The sequence below is a fragment of the Botryllus schlosseri genome, chromosome 7, assembly GCF_051294905.1.
Source record: "Botryllus schlosseri isolate E-star chromosome 7, Bs_hap1, whole genome shotgun sequence".
In the NCBI taxonomy this organism is placed as follows: Eukaryota; Metazoa; Chordata; class Ascidiacea; order Stolidobranchia; family Styelidae; genus Botryllus; species Botryllus schlosseri.
Genome location: NC_137242.1, coordinates 26365097 through 26387920, shown reverse-complemented (window position 1 = coordinate 26387920; position 22824 = coordinate 26365097). Strand labels below are relative to the sequence as shown.

General features: G+C 41.0%; 1 long non-coding RNA gene across 1 annotated transcript; it reads left to right on the top strand.

Moving 5' to 3' along the window:
• The first annotated feature begins 17333 nt into the window (after nucleotides 1-17333).
• Nucleotides 17334-19821, top strand: LOC145442293 (uncharacterized). Its single transcript, XR_013916013.1, has 2 exons — nucleotides 17334-17487; nucleotides 19514-19821. It is a non-coding gene; the product is annotated as an uncharacterized LOC145442293 (long non-coding RNA).
• The last annotated feature ends 3003 nt before the right edge of the window (nucleotides 19822-22824 follow it).

The window sequence follows — 22824 nt, the reverse complement described above, 5'->3', positions numbered from 1 at the left end:
ATTCTAGCAATGGTCTGCCATAATATGTCCATTTCATCTGCCCTAACATCTTTCTTTTGTTGTTTTGATGTCTTGGTTGAACCTCTCCCCTTGCTAATCAACAAGATCATCGGGATATATATCAAGATGACTGAACAGGAAGTGAACTTTTATGTTCATTGTTCATGTTTGTTCCACGTTTTCCATATGCAGATACGAATTTTCGGACCAACTGTTTGTAGTTAAGTTGGGTGCTTCGTAATCATCTAAAAAGTTTTGTTTACTACATCTTAGGATAAATTCCATGCAGCGAACTCCTTCCTAATATGAAATTGGAATCTTTCATTCGTATTCGAATCTGAAAACTATGAAAGATACCTTATTTAAGCTTCTCGTTTGATAGTGATACTATAGGTATACCCAGTACCCACTTTGTTGACTCAACGGAAAATTATCCCTTTACAAGTCGCAAGAAATGAAACGCATATGAGTATTGTAGTTAGGCTTTTCATCGACAAAATCTATAGCTTTATACTCCTCTTTAATCTTGGTGGAATGGTCAATTGATACAGGAGGATATGTATTTCAATTGTGCAAAAGTACAATTTTTAGGCTTGACAAACTGCTTTATTGACAAACCAATATTTCGCACCAGGTCATGTTAAATATTCATAGAATGACTGAGAACGACATGAGGGTTCTTCATAGTCAATTATCTATTTATGCGCAGTACAAAATTAGAAAAAACTACGATTTGCTTCATATCAAGTGAAATATTCAGGGGTAATACAATAATTTGGGGCTTTTTGAGGGGCATAAATATCCCCTGAACAAGAGCAAATCTGGCAAAACTAATTTGATATTCGTAATCAGCAACTTCGAAAACCCCAGAAACCACTCTCAGATGTTCTTCCCAAATTTATATTTTCATTTTGTTGACCAGTGTAATCAGCATACAATTAACGACGTTGTCTCCAAGCCACAGACAGATAGGTGCCAAAGCATGTGACGCGATAGCTAGGTCAGCGATGATATTTTTCGTACCAGGTCTATTGCAGATGCGATTGTGTAGGCCAGCGATGCACAGACGTATCTCGCTAACTGGCAACACGCTTCTCGTTGATTGGTTGCGCGCAACTAAATAATAGCGTCAGAATGACAATTACAAAGGACGGGGTTTCACGTTTCAACAGAGGGGTTCGACCCACAAACCCCCCTTTGCTGACAACGCAATTAAGAAGATGAATAATTGATCAATAGGTACATAAGCAACTAATTATGGCTTTCAATGGTTTATCTTCGAGTCCAACATATGATCCACATGTTCGTGAAAACTATATCTATGAGTCAAACAAGTAAGAAAGCAAGTTACAAGAAGACATCCTACTTACAAACATTGTATTGGTGGTTTGCTCAACAGCATGATGAGCAAAATGATCGTTCAAGATCGATTTTCTGAGCGAAGATAATACAACACATTTAGAATATAAGTTATAAGACTTGAAAGAGTACTTGCATATACTGCGGGTCACATTTGTACCGCGGTGCTCCGATTGCAATGCATCAGTGTACTGCGCTTGCGCCTATAATATAACTAGTGTCAGAAATTATTACCTGGGCCATTCGAATCCTTCTCGCTGGTGAAATTTGGCCCACAAGGCATTGGTTGGCCACCCCTGCCTTGTGCTAATTTGCAAGACTTTGGGGAGCCTTAACTGCTGCTGAGTTAGCAAATATCAAAAACCTACCTGAAAACATATCTAATACACGATTATAGATTACCGTTGCACCAAATAAACTTGCACATGAACAGGGTGTTAAATGGACAAAACAATTACGTAAAATATGACTTCCAAACAAAATGACAACAGTATATTGAATATTTATTGCAAATGTGTGCGACTTCGACTATTGCATTTCCAAGACCAGTTAGAAAGTGCCGTCATCTTCTTGGGTCAAATGGCAACAAGTTAAGACTTGATACAAACTAACAGATTTTTAAAATGTGCAACTAGACCTACTCACTTTTAAACTAAGACTTGAGCTAACGTAATTCAAAAATCCGCAACTGACTAACTAAAACACAACTACCGGCATACTCAATTCAACTCAATGATCTTTATTTCATCGGAATCAAATCGGCTGAAATGGCAGGGTTTTCTCTCTATAAAATCATGCAAACTCCTGGCTACGACAATGTTAGTAGTGACGATTCTGAGCTAGCAATGGCTGCAAGTACGTCACACAACCGAACAGTGGTATGACGTAACAAGTAAAACAAAGGCATCTGTTTACTAGTTGTTCCGCATCTATTTCTTTATTAAATGCATAACTAGAACTAGAACTACTCACTTCCAGAACCACAACTAGAAGTACTCACTTTTCGAAATCCGCAACTACAACTAGAACTACTCAAGACATAGTAGTTAGTTGACTGACAACTACCAGTACAACTACCAATACCGACAAGATAGCGTAATGTTTAAGCGTCCGGCTTCTTGATCGGTAGGTCATGGGTTCCATTCCCGGCCAGGTCAGACCAAAGACCCGATTAGTAACACTGGTATCCATGGCTTCCCTGCTTGGCGCTCATGCATTACTTGGATAGCATGGAGGGGTGGTGCATGACTTAGAAAGCCGTAAAGGCTATATCCGTACTTCCTTGTCCAGCGGCATATGCACATCATGCACTCATAGTATGCATATGCGCAGATCGTGTGTATGTGTACCATGAGTCGGTGTCGGAACGAGTCATCGCAAGGAACGAGTCGAAGCTATTGCCCTTTCCGTGGAAAATGAGTTTGAAGCAGGCCGATCAAGAGCAGCCTGGAAAGCCATCGGTGAATTAGTTGGCTTCAAGAGGACCCGCGTGAAGGCCTGTACGGAAGACCTCGCAGCACACTTCGAGACCCTGTTATCTACACCTGCACCAGACATCGTTGTGCTCGTTGCACCGCCTTCACTAGCAGCAAATCCTCTAGCGATCAATACAACCCTGATCACGCTAGGTGAGCTCAAGACAGCCATGCGTGGAGTACCACAATTCAAGGCCACCGGCACGGACGGCATCCCAACGGCTGCTTACACCTCGGGCGTTGCACCTGTGCTCCTCGACGTCATGAATGGCGTCCTCGAAGGCGGCCCGGTGCCCCCCGAGTGGCTCGAGAGCGAAATCGTCCCTATCTACAAGAAAGGCGCTGCGAGTGACCCAGCGAACTACAGAGGCATCTCCCTGATGCAGACCGCTGCCAAGCTGTTCGACCGAGTACTGCTCCTTCGCATACGTGAGCAACTCTCTACCAAGCTCTTGAATGCTCAGAATGGATTTCGACCATCCCGCGGTACAACAGAGCACATCCTGGCACTGCGCACAATCATTGACACCTGCCGCTCACACAAAAAGAATGTTGTGGCCGTCTTCGTTGATTTCGCGAAAGCCTTCGAATCGGTCTCGCGCCCAGCCATGGCGGAGATCCTCAGATTCTATGGAATTCCTGAGGTGATAACGTACGCCATTATGGCCCTCTACACTGACACACGAGCGCGAGTCCGAACAGATGACGGCCCAAGCGGAGATTTCAACACTTCGGCTGGTGTGCTTCAAGGTGACACCCTGGCACCATTCTTGTTTGTGGTCATCCTTGACTTCGTGCTACGAACGGCCTTCCCGGATACTACGAACTTCTTTGAATGGCGGCCACGGCAAGGAACGCGCACGCGTACGACTCGCGAGGCAATCCACGTAGGTATTCTTGCCTACGCAGACGACCTAGCCCTGCTTGCCCCGAACGCCGTATCGGCACAGCGTCTCATTAACCAGCTAGAGGCCGCCGCCGCTCTTGTTGGCCTCCAGATCAACGCTAAGAAGACTGAGGTTCTGGCCATACCAGCTCTACCGGCGAACGCGACACCAATTCAACTGGGAGATATCGATCTCAAGTATGTAACGAGTTTTGTATACCTCGGTATTGACGTCGCTGACTCTGGAAAAGCGCTCAAGGCGAGGCGAGCAAAGGCCTGGGGCGCGGCAAGACGGCTACATAGCCTCTTCCATTCAAGTGCCTCAACCCAGCTCAAGACCCGCATCTTCCGTGCCACTGTCGAGCAGGTTCTTCTCTACGGAATAGAAGCACTCACGCTGACAGAAAAGCTGGCTAAGACACTCAACGCCAACTACGATGCACTCCTCCGCTACGCACTCGGCATCCACCACCCGGAGCACATATCCACCAATGCTCTGCGCAAACTCACAAAAACAGTCCCATGCCGTTTGCTGGCTGCTGAACGACGCTTACGCTTAATCGGTCATCTAGTGCGGCATCAAGACGATCAACCAGATGCCGCCATCATCAACCACATTCCGACGGAGCCATGGCGCAGAGGTGGCTGGAATAGAACCACATGGCGCTCAACAATAGAGACCGAGCTAGCGCAACGCGGGCTATCGCTCGAAGACGCCCACGACCGCCCACGATGGAGGCGCTTAATAAGGGCCCAAAACTCATTATCTTGATGTTCATTTGTTTCCTGTTTTCTTTTGCCCTTTTATTTAATTGAAAGCCGATATATATATATAGTCGGTGTATATGCCGCAAAATGAACATCAAGGACAAAAATAAACTACGTCCTTTCCTTTCCGTCCCAGTAACTCAATTCGCAGTTTGTACAAGTCTGAACACTGAACAGCGTGATACCAGTTACTGAATTGCAAATGAACTAATACATATTAGATATAATAATCTGCATTTCAGAATTTTGTGTTTCAGTTTCAGACCCCAACCTCTCCGGAGTAACCAATGCAAGCAACGTAACAACGCAACAGTCCATATTTGACAACTATTCGCGCGTAATTGCCCGCAGCCATGGATGACCGGAACATCCTTGTCATCACGAATCATACACATTTTACACATGAGTTGGATGTGTCTTGATCTCCAGCAGAACTCACGAGACTGATTCAGGGAGTCCCGGTTAAGATTCACTGATATTAGAGGAGTTAGTCGAGCGACTAAGGCAGGGGAGGGCAACCTTTTTGCTATTCACGGCCGCATTTCGATTACTGGTGTAGCCTACGACTGCATTCCAGGATATAGTCGCAATGAACTAACTGGACACTAGGGCTGTTCACAAAAAAAAAAATTCAGATTTCACTGGCTACTTGATAAAATTGTTAGATTGGTGAAAACAACGCCGTACACCAACTTTGGCTCAATTCCAATCAGTAGAAGCGTTTTTTTACAATAGAAAGCTTCGAATTTATCATTAAAAACGAAAAACAAAAAATTTTTAAAATTTTTCTGTTGACCCCATAAAATTGTTAGCCTGTCAGTAGATATGATGTACACCAAATTTAACTCAATTCCAACCACTAAAACCTAAGTTATTGCAGTAGAAAAATTTCCAATTCCATGATTTCATAATAAATAATTATAGAGTTAGTCACCGTAAATACTATTTCATTCTAATCCAAATTTTTCTACTGCAATAACGTCGCTTCTAGTGGTTGGAATTGAGCCAAATTTGGTGAGCATCATCTCTACTGATACGGTAGCCTAACAATTTTATGGGAATGACCGACAACTTTTGGATTTTTTTAAATAAATTCAAGACTTGGTTGGAATTGCGCCAAAGTTGGTGTGCAGCGTTGTTGTCACTAATCTAAGAATTTTATCAAGTAGCCAGTAGCCCTACTGGTCACCAAATACCCATGTTAAACTGTCCATATCCATTGTCCATTTCCGGTGAACTCCGGATTAATCTACATTTTGAAATTGTCTAACTATACGCATTGAAATCGCTAGTGGTCACTGGTCATGCAAGAATAATTACAGATTCACAAATTAATTTTGTCAGTAATATTAGTAGTTTCAGATATTTCTATGAGATATTTATCCTTTCTCAGCCAATGTGATCAGATTCATCGGTACAGTTGATGAAGGGAGTGTTTTCGAAAATCTATGGCAAGCTGTAAATGATGATGTATATTTGGGTGGGCCAATTGTCATATAAGTCACTTTGTTGCATGCTGTTATTCATTCACCTTCCATCAGGATTGTCGGTATAGTGGTAAGATATTGGAATCTCCCAAACGTACCTGAAACAGTTTTCTTTTTGGAGAAAACGATTCCAAGTTGGTATTTCTATATGAGGTAGGCCTACATCATTTTCCACCGCTGTTCGCATCTGTACTCTGGGGCACAGATTGCAAAGGGCGATAGTAGCAACGAAAAATGAAGTCGCATTGATTCGCGCCATTAAATCTCCCAAAATTTCGGGAGTTAATTCGTAAATTCAATATTCAGGCCGGCGGCCGCCAACACATACTAATTGAATTGCATGGTCACGGCCGTTCAAACCTACCGCTACATGCATCCTACGGACGCAGGTTCCCCACCCCTGGACTAGGGCAACAAACATTTCCCTTCTTAGGTAAATTGTCCGCGATTCAGTACTTAACAAGATACATTTTAAATCACTGTGTCTTTAACTACTACCAGACGAGGAATCAATCAGAAACTGTCTTCCATGCGGGTCACCAGCTTACGCGATATAGATAGCTGACTATGGAAGCAAAACCAGCATCCATGGAACTGATAAAGCATAAATGCCACTGTTCGCAAATGTGAAAGCAGTCCATGTCACACATGATGATTTATAACTTTATCATTGCAGGCGAATTCGGCAAAGAGCATATAAAAGCACCAGAAACTGTTCTGGCAGGAACGACCCCAATCCAGTAACGAGCTAAATGCACCTCAAAAAATGAGATACCTTATCGGACTGAAAAAAATAATTAGCTATGGGTGTCAAATTATAGACGGTAAAATGATATGGCCTGACATTTTTATAATTTCAGTGCTGCTGATAAAGTGAGGTGTTAAAATTGAGATTGATTGAGCTTTTCAAGAGCATACTGAATTGTCACGATTATTAGATTTCGAAGGGTCGCTGTGCTCTAAAAGTGATGCGGTCTCAAATTATAGATAAAATCGGGAAAAGAATATCAGCGGCATCCATTTTCTTCATAAAGACATCATAATGGAACTGGAATTAAAGGATTTCTCCATAACGGACCGTTCCGTTCTACCTGCCGCAGTTGAGCGTCTTCGCTTCTCAACCCGTTGCGAAATTTCTGGCACAATATTGTCGCTGTTCCACTTGTTCCGATAATACTAGCCACGATTGAAAATTCTGAAGCACATATTTAGATTCACTATAAATAATACAAGGAGACGTCTTCAGGAAATCAACCGAATGAACTTACAGTCACCAAATAGATTGTTGGCTAATGGATATTGTCGCAGTACAGTATGCACTACAAAATACTATCATTTCACATCAATAATAACGAGGCACAACCGGCACTACCTTCACTATATATCATTCTGGTGGATTGTGCATTTCTCAATACTCAATATGCATCTACATTAATTCCTTATTAGATCAGAAGGTTTTTGCACAGCAGACAGAACAGTACCGGTAGTGTACAACTGAAATTCGACTAGTATGGTAATTGATTATACATTCGTTGCAAGTGGCATTGAAAGTCTGTGATGTTGTATCATGTAGAAGCAAAGTGAGCGACGCATCATATGTTTTTCACGTGCTAGGCTACTTGAAGAAATGAGACCGCCTGGGTCGAGCAAGTACAACATAGAAGATATCCTGCTCGAAATTTCGCAACGGGGCAAGAAGCGAACATGCGCAGCCGCGCCAGCTAGAATGGAACGGGGCGTTTTTGAAAGCTTCATTTATTGCAGTTCCATTACAGTAACTTTCTGAAGAAAATAGCTGGTTTACCCGATTTTTCCTTAATTTGGGACCACATCACAGTTGGAGCGCGGTGCCGTTGTAATAATCAAACAAATAAATCAACGTTAAATATATCTTACGGGACATAGCGTTCTTACCCAGACAATTAATGATGCATCAGTTTTTTGGTCTTGTTTTCAAGAGGAATTTTTCTAATTAAGAAACCTCGTGGTCTGTGGTCTAAATCACAACAATCAGACCGGAAAGCAACGGTGAAATGAGTGCACAAGACATAATTAGCTTGTTGAGACAATTTGTGACTCATTTAGTTTCTTTGGTCTTATTTTAATATGAATTTTGCTAGTCAAAGAACATCATGGTCAAGGGTGTATCTATATTGTCAACGTTTCCAAGTTCGACAACTATTAGGCCTATACTTGAGGATATAAGAGTAAGATAATGTCGTAACCTATCTCCAATCTACCAGGAACTATTTCTCTTGTATACTTGCATAGCGCCAGTGAGCGCGACTATCTTGCCTCTACCAGGAAATATTATTCTACTTGAATAGCAGCAATGTGGGAAACTATTTTACCTTTACCAGAAAATACTTCAGTATTCTATTCAAGTAGTGTCAACTAGGGATGGTGTGAACCTCTGAAAGGTTCAGGTTCGTGTGAACGCGAACCTTTTTGAAAGGTTCTGTGTGAACACGAACGTGAACCTCGTGAAGTCACGTGACGTCATATTGCTAATTTCAACCCTATCTTCCAATGAAGTGATAGCCTCTATATTAATGTACACGATACCTAGCGAAGACTCGGTCCACATAATGCCACAATGCTGAAGTACATATCGGCGTTTTAAACGTCGCTAAATGTATCAAAAGCGGTAATCAAAGGATATAATAATTGCGTAAAATCAATACATTCCTTCGCTTTGCCAACAATTTCGACGAGGACTTACCAAGGAATATAAGCTTACGCCTTAACGGTCTTAGCCAGACCGGACAATTTGTTCAGAGTCTGAGTATTGCTACATTGATACTGAGCAGAGTGTACAACGGGTTTCTATACTCGCCACCGATACCACAAGCAACAACAAGTTATGCAGCAGTAGCAAGCACTTTAATCGCACGGATTTGGTTTTAATGATACAGTAAAGATATGAAGTCAAGATTGACCCGGTACGCCCGTTCGATTTTTCACATCAGAAGACGATATCAATGTCATTGATTGGTTGAATAAGCATCATTCGCTGACTACGTATATCGCTCGTGATGTTGTGTGATCGCGGATCAAGCTCACAGCAGAGAGTCACTAAATATTCACAAACGGAAAGTTGGTTATTCCGAGAAAATATTTGCAACAAAGCAACTAAAACTTTCAAGGTTGTCGAGGTGCATGGTGCATGCTCGTTAAGCGTTGATTTTTTTATGCTGCCAGCACCATGCATGGAGTGGCCCACAGTTGAAATGCAACAAGTTTGAGCCAAAGATCTTACAACAGAGTGAAAATTACAATTTACCTGAAGGTTCACAGTGCAGAACCTACCAAGGTTCTGTTGTGAACGATAACCTCTAAATTTACGAGGTTCACACACAGAACGCGAACGTGAACCTCCCGTTCACACCATCCCTAGTATCAACTATCTCTACACATGGTGCGATTCTTGGCTAGAAGACCCGAAATTGACCACTTATTTATTTAGCAAATTCCTGCTGTTATAATTTATATCAACTCAATCGCCCACCACAAATACTAGTATCGCACTTAGCCTACAGTGTATGTAGTTCTGACCCTTCAACTATTGAGAGGTAAGTGACATATACCTTGATAATGTTATGTAAAGGAAGTGGATATCTTATAACTGACTTTGCACAGTAATATCGTGACACCACATGGGATGGAATGCAGCGAAGGATACCCTGGCACGAGGCTCTATTTACCAAGCAATTAATATCTTGGTTTTGACACGAATCGGTCTTTAAAACTTTCTCCTAAAATATTTGTTCAAGAAATTAAGACCAAATCTGTCTTTCAGGCCAGAACCTGGCAAAATACCTGCGCCAAAATCTAGGCTTGAGCCAAAAATCTTCAAACTTTTAAGATATCGGTAATGACATTGGCCAAGAGTAGATTCGATGCCATCAACTATACCTAGAAGCAACGGCGATTGACTTTGGACTGTGTTGCTTTCGTATCTATATTACAAGAGCGCCACAGGCCTAAATCATGACCAGCCACAAGCCACTAAGGTTGAAAGCAGCATAGAAAAGGCTCCATCAGAATACACAGAATCAAGATGTGACATCAGGACCTATCATTCGCGGTGGTATGGAAAAAGAGTTCAGCAAATTCGGCAGACTGTCGGTAACAGCATGTCGATGCAATAAAATCGGCACCAAGTCATGACTAAGGGGAGATGCGAAAAACGGGAGGGGTAAGTGTGTCTCCATAACAACATCCACCATACACTGAATCGGTAAGCAATTGAATGACGTCTTAAAATGGTCTAATGCAGTGGTTCCCAATGTGGGCCATATCACCCCCAATTTGGGCCATATTTGGCGGTCTAGGGGGCGAACAAAGGGGGCGATAGGGGGAGAAAACGGACGAAGGGGGCGATAGCGCGTTAATATGGCTATATTGGAGTCAAGTCAGAGAAATTACCTTTTTTAGTCAACTCGCCGGTAATATTGCAGTTTTTATGCCCATTTTTCGGTTCCCAATATTTGGTGGGCGATGATCGGAGTGCAACTTGAAAAGGGGCGATGAGTCGAAAAAATTGGGAACCACTGGTCTAATGCAATACAAAATGATACTATTCAAAGAACTTGAAATGGTCCAATGCAGAAGCAAGAAAAAATCTTGCTACCCTGCCCTATGCTCTGTTGGAAGTAGCAACTGAGAAAGGTCATAAGGATGTACTTAGGACTGAGTAACTTAAAAGGCCGTGTAAGAAGCAGACCCAGAGAAATAGAAAATTTTCAGCTTTTCAAAATTAAATTAAAATTAGATTTATAGCACACACTTTTTTCAAATTATACTAGAATTCGAATTACTGAATTCACGAAAACTTGGAAAATGAATCAAGTTCAGTTAATATCATGAGAATGGCAAATCTCTGTACAACAAGCTGGAATCATTTCGCACTACAGCCTACAGTTCTCTTGTGGCATTTTTAGGAAAACCAGAAATTAGAATAGAATTGAAGTGACAGTAAGAGACAGAAACATTTCACAAAATAGATTAGAACTAGAACAAGGAAATATTCATCAAATTAGATTAGAATTTAGAATACCGGCATTTCGCTCAATTAGACAACTCAAATTAGAATTATCTAGTACATCAAGTCTGGTAAGATGTCATTTTTTGATTACAGAACTAAACAAACTAGTCGTAACGAGCTGAGATCATGTCAGGTTTGATAACAGTTCAACTACTTGGGTAGAATTTTGACAATGCAACAGTTACTATACTGGGTGAAAAAGGTTTTTATAAATTTTCACGTAATAAATTGAAGCCAGTTACTGGCGATTGATGCAGGCGGTGATTCAAAAGTATTATTATGTGTATGGTAATTTAGGCACGCATAGCAGTCAGCGCAGTCAATCATTTCGTCTTGTGCGAATTCTCTCTCTTACATCGTCAATTTGATTTCCTTATATTGTATGTTGGCACTGAGTGGATACCGCAGCACGTTTTGTACTTTCCATTTGAAAATAAAGACTATAAGGAACGTTTACGTGATAATTCAAGTCTACAAATTTCGATTTATGACAGTGTCAAAAATAAAATCTGAAATATTGCTTATTTTGACACATGATTAAAATAACTATGCCTGTTTATTAGGGCAATGAATCCAAATGCCTCGTCTGAAATCTGCATATGATTGAATGACATGAGAGAAAATTACTCTAATCTACAATACGCAGAAACCGCTTTGCCTATGAAAATCTGTTGACATATCTGCCCTTGTGCAGCAAAGTCACTCAACTATGACTACTATATGACAACTATAGTTGGGTGACTTTGTTGTGCAGAACCAGCTTTGACTGTGAAAATCATCATCTGCCTTGTGTTCTAGCGGGAAATCCCCGACATCAACAGTGATACGTTTACGCCATCTAGCGTCATATAGTTCCTGCTTCATAACCGTTTTAGCTCGTGCCCCAGAGGCTTACCATACATCCCGTTTTAGACGGGGCAGTCCCGCTTTTTAACGTCTTGTCCCGGCGTCCCGACCAGTCAGCCAAACGTCCCGCTTTTTAAGGCCGTAAGGTATAAACGCCTCGAAATCGCAATTGCTGACAGTAAATTCAAAAAATAACTTAACCGTTAATATCGCTGGTCAGCCCGTTTCCAACACAGATAATGCCAAATATCTCGGGGTATTACTGGACTCGAACATGTCCTGGAAGAGTCATATTCAGTCCCTAGAAACTAAATTATCACCGAAGTGCGGCCTGTTCTACAGCCTTAAGCGCTTTGTGCCAGCATGGGTTCTTCTGATACTCTTTAAATCCTTAATCCAATCGAAGGTACACTATGGCATCCTCTGTTGGGGGGCTGCCAGTAAAACTGCACTCAAGCCACTGCAAAAACTACAACATAAAGTACTCCGAATCATAGCTAGGGCCCGAAAGGGGCCTGGCTGCCCATCAAACAAGTCGCTGCTGAAGAGATTCGGCGTCCTAAACATAGAAGATATGCGGAAACTAGAAATCGCCAAGTTTATGTATCAGTTCCACTGCGGTCGTTGCCCCGAATATTTCAATGACTTCTTTACCTCGGAATCAAAAGCGCACAAGTACATACAACACACGCGCGTCCACGTCGTCCAAATATCATATGATCGACCGAAAAGATCATCGCTCTATCAAATATGCCGGACCTGATGTGTGGAACAGTATCCCGCCGGCCATCCGACAGTCGACGAGCATGTCCACATTCAAGTCGAAATACAAGCAATTACTACTAAATAAATACAGTCCATCCTCAAGATTACCGGACCACGACTGACCTATCGATCTCGCTTCCCATGACAAGCCGCCCTGTTTATTGTCGCTTTCTTTTTCTATACTAGCTTGTCTACTTTCATTCAGTGTGCATGCCTCCTCTTTCCATCGCCTAGGCCAAGGTGGGTGTCAGATTCCATAGACTACTCCTTGTCGCTTCGACATCTTCCTGTCTTTTCATTGTGTCGCATTTTTGTGGTGTATTGAACTGATAAAATTGCTAATAAACCAATGATGATGATGAGGTATAGGCTTACCATACGTCCTCTTGTTTGAAAATTTAGGTCACATTTAGAGCAAATTGCGAGTGATATACCGCAAATTGGCACCGAAGTGGCGCTCCAGCGGGCATTTCGGAGCGAAAAACGGTGATTATTTTAGCTCTGAGTGAAAAGATGACCTTTTTTTAGTCATTCACCTGGCAATGTGGAGAGAAAAATGGTATTTTGAGATCTGAGCGGAAAGTTGACCTTTTTTTAGTCAACCGATCACGAAGTGGGAAAAATTCACCGGTTTTGCAAGTCTTGAATTTCTGAAAAAGTGTCCCCCTTTTAGATTTCCAAAATATGGTAAGCCTATATATATAGAGAGAGAGAGTCTTTTTTTTCATCCAACCAAGATAAATAACAAACAGACGGCAATTAATCCGAACAGTTCCATTTTCACCTGGATGATATTCACCCTATTTTCAAGAACGGATGAATTCGATGACTAAACGAAGGGTTTTACTCTTGATATTGACGTTTTGCCAAAGTTTGTGACCTATTTATTCTATTCGCCACCATAAAAATGTGAGAATGGTTAGGGCCATTAAGGATGAATCGTCCAATTATATTTTCATCTGCCCAAGACACAAACGTAATGTGCAATGCGATGTAATGAAAGATAGGGGGATGCCGAACGACCGTGGGTCTCTTAAGTTGGCATCCACCTCGACCTTGTGCCCGATGTAACAGCCTTCTTCGGTGTTAATCTTTCTTCGTCGGCCCTTTTTATAAGCTCTTTTCGATCTTTCTCGGGTCTTTTTCACTTGGCTTTTTTTGTCGCCGTAAAATCAGCGACATGGGGACGAGGAGCGCATAATAACCTCCGACACGCCGACGCTCACCACTACGCTATCTCCACTGTGACTGTGGCATTTTTCAATATTCAACTCCCCGAATCTTGCACTAAGGGTGCTCGAAGTATTCATTCCTGCCACCGGGTGCCGCCTGCCGCGAGGTCACAATCGTTGAGAACCGCGGCAGTACAACTTCTTTATTTCCATTCATGAGTCCCGGAAAACTTTCACTAATGGAATATCATCCCGTGGTCAAAAACGGTTTGGAAAATATTGCTCCAGGTCTAGGATTAACAATGATATCGACGTTAAACTCTAGTCTACCACTAACCGCCACGAAATCCTGATCTCATTGGAAAAATTAGATCGCTTTTGTATACTTCGCTGTTGCAAGTTCTCCACGATATCAAGCAGTGAATATAAGATAGTTTTAAGCCGATGTGATGAAGGAAGTGAGTATTACTGTGTATTTGAAATTAAAAGGCGTTTTTCTCAAAACTTGATTTTTGATGCTATGAGTCATTTTTGAGGCAGAAAAAATCGTCCAATCAACATGAAAATTTCCAGGTATGGGTATGTTGGAGTGCTTCTCCGGATCTCTCGTTTATATGTGATGGGTCCCTCCCTTTGGGGTCATTTTAGCTAAATACCTTGTAAATATAAAACTTTAAAAAATATATTTTTTTACTGAGAATAACAGTTGTGGGGATAAAAAAGTTTCATCCGGAGCTTTAGGGTCTTTAGGATCTATAATAACCATCCAGAAAAAAAAATCACTGAAAAAATTTGCCAAAAAATAATTCACGAAAAATTAGTTCGAAAAATCATAAAATCTAGTAGAAGTCTGAAAAACGTTGACCATTTTTACCAAATTTTTACCAAAGTTAGAAGGACAACAAATCACCTTCTGTCCAAATTTCAGAAAGATTGCTCCACCAGTGTCAAAGCTATGGGTGTATGACCGATTTCCCAATTCGAGGGGTAGCCTAATAGCCCCTTAGGGAAAAGGTTAAGGTGAGATCACGAGACGCCACATGACCTCAATACCACAGAGATTGATGAAGAGCAATAGAACCATCTCGTGACAATCTTTTTGCTGCAGTTCGAATACGGTCGCTAGATATCGAAAATGGCATCTAGAAACCATTTCTCACAATACAAACTTTAACAGTGTGTCTGCTAGACTCAACGTGAATCAAATGACTCGTATGTCAGCGGTAAATTCATATTAATCTCTGACCACTATCTTCTCTACGGTAACTGCTGCGCAACACGGACCGAAAAATCCTCTTTACGCTTGAACAATATACCTATGGTCGAACTCGTCGGCCGAACTGGGACCCGCAACCCATTGATGTCACAACGCTGGTGGAGCCGCTTTGATAAAATGTCTCTCGTAAATCGGGACCCCAACTGTAGCCCCAAACACCTCCAACCCTAACATCCCGCGCCCGTTACCCTAATATCCCGCAAGAATAATTCCAAACTTCCCACGCTTGCTACTTTAGCCAAGGATTATTTGGAACTAACAGCAACATCAGTCCCATAAAAAGATTATTCTCAATTCCGGGTAACTTATATACTGCAAGAAATTTACTGGGCCAGAAAATTTTCACACTCTAATGTTCATCAAATGCAATCCATCATTTTTCGAGCAAGTGAAAATGAAAATGCGAATTGAAATTTTGCAATTTGTACTTATCAAGAGCTTCTTTCCTTTTGCATTTATTTTGATTTTACGGACCTCATCGCTATCATCCTTATGGCTGACGCCTTTCCAATGACAGTTCATTTGCCTTACTCAGCTTTATGTATTCGTTTGATTACATTTCATTGCCTGTCTTGTAGCCTATTCGTTGTTAGTCGTTGCCAGTCGCTCACACTTCTGATTGTTAACAGTTGCTTGAAAATAATCTGTGTTTGTATTTTTCAGTCCTCATGATTAGGAATAGTTCGAAAACGTTCGAGTTTTTTTTAATTAATGGGTATTCTACGTGTCATGAATGAAACATTACGTCGCGATGGCTGTCAAATAGCACCTCTCCACCGAAGTTGAATTCATAATTAATCAATGTCAGTTTAACAGTAATTTAATATTTTTAGCATTGAGTAATTGTAATGTAATTGAAACATGCAATGAAGTAATTCTAAGTGAATTGACATAATGTAATTGATACAACTCTGATGTAACTAGGGACAACTCTGGCAGTTTTTAGATAATTTGGGTAGACACCATTTTCCTATGTCACGTCTGGTCAGAACTATCCAAAAATAATCGAAACAAAATCTGCCGCAAAATCTGAATCCGATCTGACTGTCTCAAAATTGTGCAAAATCAGGTCCGAGCCCTATCCGAGTCCTTCCTATGCTCATCACTGACGGAAGCGATGACTTCCGACTTTAATGTGAGATCACCGCACCGCACCGCAGATATATAACGCATTGGCCCTCTAGTGGTTTTCAACCTTTTCGACCTCGCGGCACCCTCAAACAGGGATAAATAGTTCACGGCACCCGATAGCACATCGAGTAGGCTACTGGTTTAGCATATGAGGTGCGAGCTGCCTTTCGAAATTCATATCCAACCAGCCACGTGAAAATGAAAAAATCCGGGCATCCGACCAAATGCGGGTCTTATTATCTCTGTATTGTATTTGTCTATCGTTGACTAGAAACCCGTTGGATGCGAATATTGGAAAACTTGGTGATCGAAACAGTACGTCTACTGGAATCCAATTACTGCCTCGACATGAATTCCATAACATGCATGCCAGCGCTAATTTCATGTTACTTTACGACGTTTCAACAATCCTATCTGTGGTAACTGCTGCGCAATGCGGACCCAGAAATACTCTTGAAGTTCGAACAATAAGCATATGGCCGAGCTCGGTCGAACTGGAACCCGTCGCCCATTAATATCGCAACTATGATGGACCGCTTTGACAAGATATCTCTTGGAAATCTGGTCAATTCTACCTTAATTTTGAGCAACATAGCAACACGAAATCTTGGCGAGATCACTATATCCTTACATTTACTACATATCTGAATATAAATAAACGTCTCAGGTGGATTACATTGAATAATTTATAATACAAGCATGAATATTGAAAAGCCTATCCAAGATAGATTACCAAGTTCATGATATTCGAAATCAGAATACATAATCATTAGATTCTTTACGTTACTCTTGCGAATAAATGATTCTCACAAACACCATCGCTAAGATTTTTGTCATAGACAAGAATATCTATACGATCCTGAGATCAACATTTCCAGCAAATTCTTTGCAGAAATATTTCTCATATTATTTTGGCATCTATGCAAATATCAGGATATATATTTGAGCGCGATGTCCATGTCCTAGTTAAATTCCTCCCCACGAACGTCACATCATAGTGTGCTCTCTTGCAGAGTTGGATCAATTGTAATTTGTAATTGTAATTGAATGTAATAATTACATTTTTCAATGTAATTGTAATGTAATTGTAATTAGAGCATTTTTATTTTGTGTAATTGTAATTGTAACTTGACAAACATTTTGCTCAATTACAATTTCAATAGACACTTACGTGACCTTTGACACGAACCAATCAGGTTGCTGCAGGATGTAAACAAAGAACAAGGCCGGGCAAGCTTACTATGAGCGCTTATGGAAAAGGGTTGAAAAATGAAGGTTTTTAGCAAGATTACATTGAATTGGCAATAGCTGGCTTTGGTGAATGGTAATAACGTAGAGCTATTATGTATTTGCAGTGTTCTAACCGACAATAAACATGAATGGTGGCAAGCACTCATCAGCATGGTATGTCCAAATGAATGGATTTCTGACAACTTTTCGGATGAAGCAACTATTGCTGTATTATCCTTAGTCCTTAGTCGTATACTGTAGGATTGTCGTACCGAATTGCATGTATTAGATTAATCTTGAGTCAGGATATGTGGGCTTGGCATAATACAGTGTACATTCTGTATCATTATCTAGCAAATTACTGTTACACTGGATATGATATATGTTAGGCAATATGATCTGTTCCGAGCTGAAATCGTCAATTTTTGTTCTAGCTCATGTATATTGAATCAATCAGGACAAATGCCGGATAAACACTGTGCTAATAGCCAGTGTAACTTGGAGATGGCTACCAGGGGCGTAGCCAGGGGGGTAGAATTGAAGAACGTTCTACCCCCTTCCATGCTCGATTCTATCCCGAAAATCCCAAGTCAACGCTACTGCAATAACAACATTTCTTCTCGTTATCGCGTAATTTCAATTTGCTGCGCGCGACGCCGATCGCCGACGCTGATTACATGCCTTTTTCTCGTCGATCTCTCGTCTATGGAAGCGCGTCTATGCAAGCGTGAAAGGGCATTGTTACATTTTTCTCTTGGCGATGGTTAGCGATCAGCTTAATCCCTTTATTCTGAATGCGGTCGTCGAGCAATAATAACATTTGTCGCGTCGTTCAACGCGTTGTTTTCTCATCAAGAGTTCATTGTAAACGATAACGAACATTAATAACATGAAAATAACAACTTATAACTGAGTGAAATCATGTTTTAAAGCAATCGCATCTGATTCGTGCTTTGCCGAACTCAAGCCTGTTCCCCGAAACAGCGTGAAGACACAATACATTCGATTCGCATTTTATTTTTGACGCCATTGTTGTGCATTGTCTAGACCTCAATGACCATCTATACGTCATACTAGATTATGCCTTTCGTGATCGGTATCCCACCGGGACGCATTCAGCCTTCAATAGCCGCGCCGAAACTTGTTTGAGATTCCCCCGCTTTGCGAATAAGTCATTATTCACACGCCGGTACAATTAGTATAGCCTATGCGCCATGTTCGAAATGAATGGAATTAAAACGCCGAGAAGACGTTACTCTTACACGCGAATTGAATCATGTGAAAATTCATGAAGATATAACAGATTCTGCGCTGTATAGATTGTTCGTCGTGAAATGTTGTTCTGGTATTGTTTCAAGGTCGATCACTTATTTGAATACAAATAAGATCTCCTGCACTGTCACGGGTAGAGCGCGTGCGCATCGTAACATGATCCGTGATCCACGTGCAAGTTGTTGATTGCTCACACGATCCTCGTGCAAGCTGTTGATTGCTAACTCGCTTTCAGTAATTAGATCCGCCAATTAGTTACGCTTTGAAAAGCGTACGGAATACAGAAGTCGCTATCGCTAAAGGTATGACGCATAGAGGCTCATTCTGCCCGCTTTATTCAGTTCTACCCCCTTTTTATCTCGGCTGACTACGCCCCTGATGGCTACCCAGACCGTTCCTGGTGTGCGCTTGTACCTTACCCAGAGCCAATAACATGCATGGAAGAATGTATAATCTGGATAAATGCATGTGGACTTCCTTGTAGTCATCTGAATTCTCATTTTATTAATAAAATGACATATCTATTATCGTACCAAACATATTGAATCGTGGCATAATTTAGATGAAACAATTCTGTGTTTCAAAATGAGTCCAATCTGAAATGCAGTAACACTTGATGCCACAATCGACTTGGTGTGTGTCTCGTTTTATTCCACTCCATTTTATCTGCTTGATGGCGTGTTGAGAGCAATATATTCAATAATAGCGGTGATACGCATGAGTCGGACGAGTACGCCTTGATAGGTGCCTGTACAGCAGTGTTGCTCTGTAAAATAAACATATTATATATTTTGTGCAGGCTTGATGGATATCTTTAATGAAGCTGCTGAAAGAGGAAGTCGATGGATGAAACGCAAGAAAATCAAATTTCTGGAAGAAGTAGAAGCACAAAACAGGAAACTCATCAAGGAAAATTTCAAATTGACGGACAATTATTGCTAGTGAAGTTCAGTTCTCAGAGAAGCATCATAATGTCAGAAGATGCGGAGAAGTTGAAATTTTATGCTAGACTACAATACATTCTGTCCGAATTGCCCTACTTATCCTGCTGACGTCAAATTTATAGTATTGCTGTAAGCATAGTATTAAACCTTTGGGTCAACCGTATGTAACTGCTTCATTAAATTTCGATTTGGCCATGTAGATATGTGGTACTTAAAAATGCATCATTTGCATTCGTTAATGATTTCTCAAAACTAGAATGAATATTGACTGTCAATAAATCACATGCAACTTCGAAAGGATTGATGGATTATGGGGGACTTACTTTTATGAACTGTTCACAAGGAAGGGACCTTTCAGATCGAAATATTAGTGAAATATGTGGATTCGACAAGAAATGTGAGAAACTTATGGAGTTCAGCTATGGTGAACCAGGAAATGCTATCATGGCAGAAAAGGGATTCACTATTGAGTCTGAAATCAAGAAATTGAATCTAGATTTAAATATTCCTGGACATGATTTGGCACACCGTCAAAGGCCTGAGCCAGACTGTTCCACAACAAGAAAGATGGCGAGACAACGTATTCATATTGAACAACTGATCGGAAGAATCAAGGAGTATAAAATTTTGTCTGGTGTCATACTATGCAGCATTGTGTATCAACTAACCAAATATGGACTAATTGCTTACTCTAATTCAAGATTGAAAATTAAAAATGAATGATGCAACATATTCAGCAATTGTGAAAATTCAGTTCCATTCTGAATATCGTAATGCCTAATAGCATGCAACGGATCATAATTGCGCGGTGTCATGGTCAATGTGTACCAACAGTGCATGTCTATTCATACTATATTCCAGTGGTGTGCATTGAAGCTCATTTAGGGTCGATTCCTCAGATCGTGGTCAAATTATCATCTAATCACTGAATAAGTAATCAGTGATTAGACCATATCCCATCATGCATTCCACGGATGCTGATTCACTGTCAATCTGTAAATCAATGATTAGTGACGCATTTGACGCAGGCGCCTAGGAAACGGCGCTGGGCCGTTTGTTACGTCATTATGCAGTTGCTGAATTTTTGCAATGCGCGGCTGTGTGGTGCTTACTTCGGAATGTTATCAAGTACTGAAACGTCTCCGCTCTCCCATAATTCCGAACACGAATTTGTAATTCTTTGGCTCTGGTTGTTGGCTTGTAGAAACTGCATGCTTGCACTGTATTACACTCATAATACTTTCCTGGTTTCAGTTTAACGACTTTTGCGTAAAATCTGTTTTGCGCTAGCCTAGCCGATTGGAGGCAGGAATCCCTTTTCTTTCCCGAGGCTGTGATCGCCTTTGGTCTATCATTTGCCTTATTTTCACAATAAATAATAACCCTCGAAACGTTTGCTACTGGTACTCATTTTATAGTTACAAAATATTCATGTCGAAGAGCGAGCCCGCAAGGTAGTAGACAGTCTCAAAACCGCCGCATAGGTTTCAGGATAGCAACTGCTAGATGACAACAATATAATTCCCGTATACCTTCAGTTACAATGCCACCCGATACATCTCGCAACAGTAGGCCTACCACTGAACGCCGCAAATTATCGTGTAATATCACTGATCACCAAGTTAATCCAACAACTTTCGTTGATTAACTTTTAACCAATGATTACCAGTGATCACGATATGTTGAGGCGGCATGGCCTTAGAATAATCCACATCCACTGGATACACGTTCCACTGGTGCATTAGATGCAGGAATTGAAAAGCAATTTTGAACCACACTGAAGAGCATTAGATACTCATCCATTCTGGTCGCCCAAAAATGCAAAGAATCATCGCTTTCAAATCTACACGTGAGCTTATCAGTCTCTTCCAATTACTTGACTATCTGAGTCATTGCGTTGCCTCTAATTGAACTTTGCTTCGATTGTTTGCTTGTATAATTGAAAAGTCCCAAATACTTTGATTGCGGAGGATCTAGTATAGGGTTGCCATACCAATACGTCCGGAATTTCCCGGACATGTCCGGAATTTCACTGAAAAATCCGCGTCCGGGAGGAATTTCTAAAATATGCCTAAATGTCCGGAATTTAGAAGGCTTGAAGCAGACTCAAAAGTTTTTCGTAAATCAACATAAACAATATTATTTTCAAGTAGATTTATGCTATTCAAAATTGTTCTTCGCGCCGCGCGCGAGTTAATGCAACGTATAATGATATTAGTATGGGCAGCAGGTACCACCGTCTCCAAAAATGCAATCAAAAGTAATATAAATAACGATCATTTACTGAAATAAGTCTGATTGTAATCGCAATTATAAGCTAACGGTATATTCCTAGAGCTGGTTAAGTCCGATTGGATGTTTCTATCACAGACAGTGGTTCCAAATCTTGGTGTCGTTTGCCTTTATCTGGGGATCGCGATGATGTTGAGCTTCGCCACGGAACATTTTCAAGTGGGAAAGAAATATGAAAGAATCAATATTATTGGCAGAATTAATACATAAAACTTAACAGCCAAATGTATATAGTAAGTGCCCAGCAAGTTACATCGACTATCCTATTGTGGGCCCAAGATCATTGCTTTTTAGGGCGGAAGGGGGGAGGAGAAAAGACGTTGTTTCGGATCTGATTAAAACACATATACAGATGTACGTACATATACAGATACCGACCTAACAGTATAGCAGGACTGCCAAACACAATCCTGACAGGCCAGACACGGCCAGCCAGATGATTTCATCCGGCCCGTAGAGTTATCTATTGTAGACCCTAGCACAGAGGCCTCAAACTCAAATGTGCCCGCTGGCCAGTTTTCTAGTTTTGGCGACACCGCGGGCCGCATCATTTATAGGGGTATTCTATGTCTTTCCAAGCAAGCCTTATTTGGCGGGAATGAATTTTCCTATTGAAAGTGAGCCGATCCAGTAGATTATCAGTAAACACACATTGTCAAAATGTGATTTACTCTTGTATAAATTTAGGCCTGACCAGAAAAGAATCATCACATTTATAACCATTTGAATAGAATTGTTGTTGTACTTGACATATAGACACCATATGGGCGGACAAATGTATTATGCCATCATAAAAGCTATCGGGTTATAATTTTGCAGCTACTATGAATATTTTGAATTGAACAGATTGATAATAGAGACTGATCTGATAGCA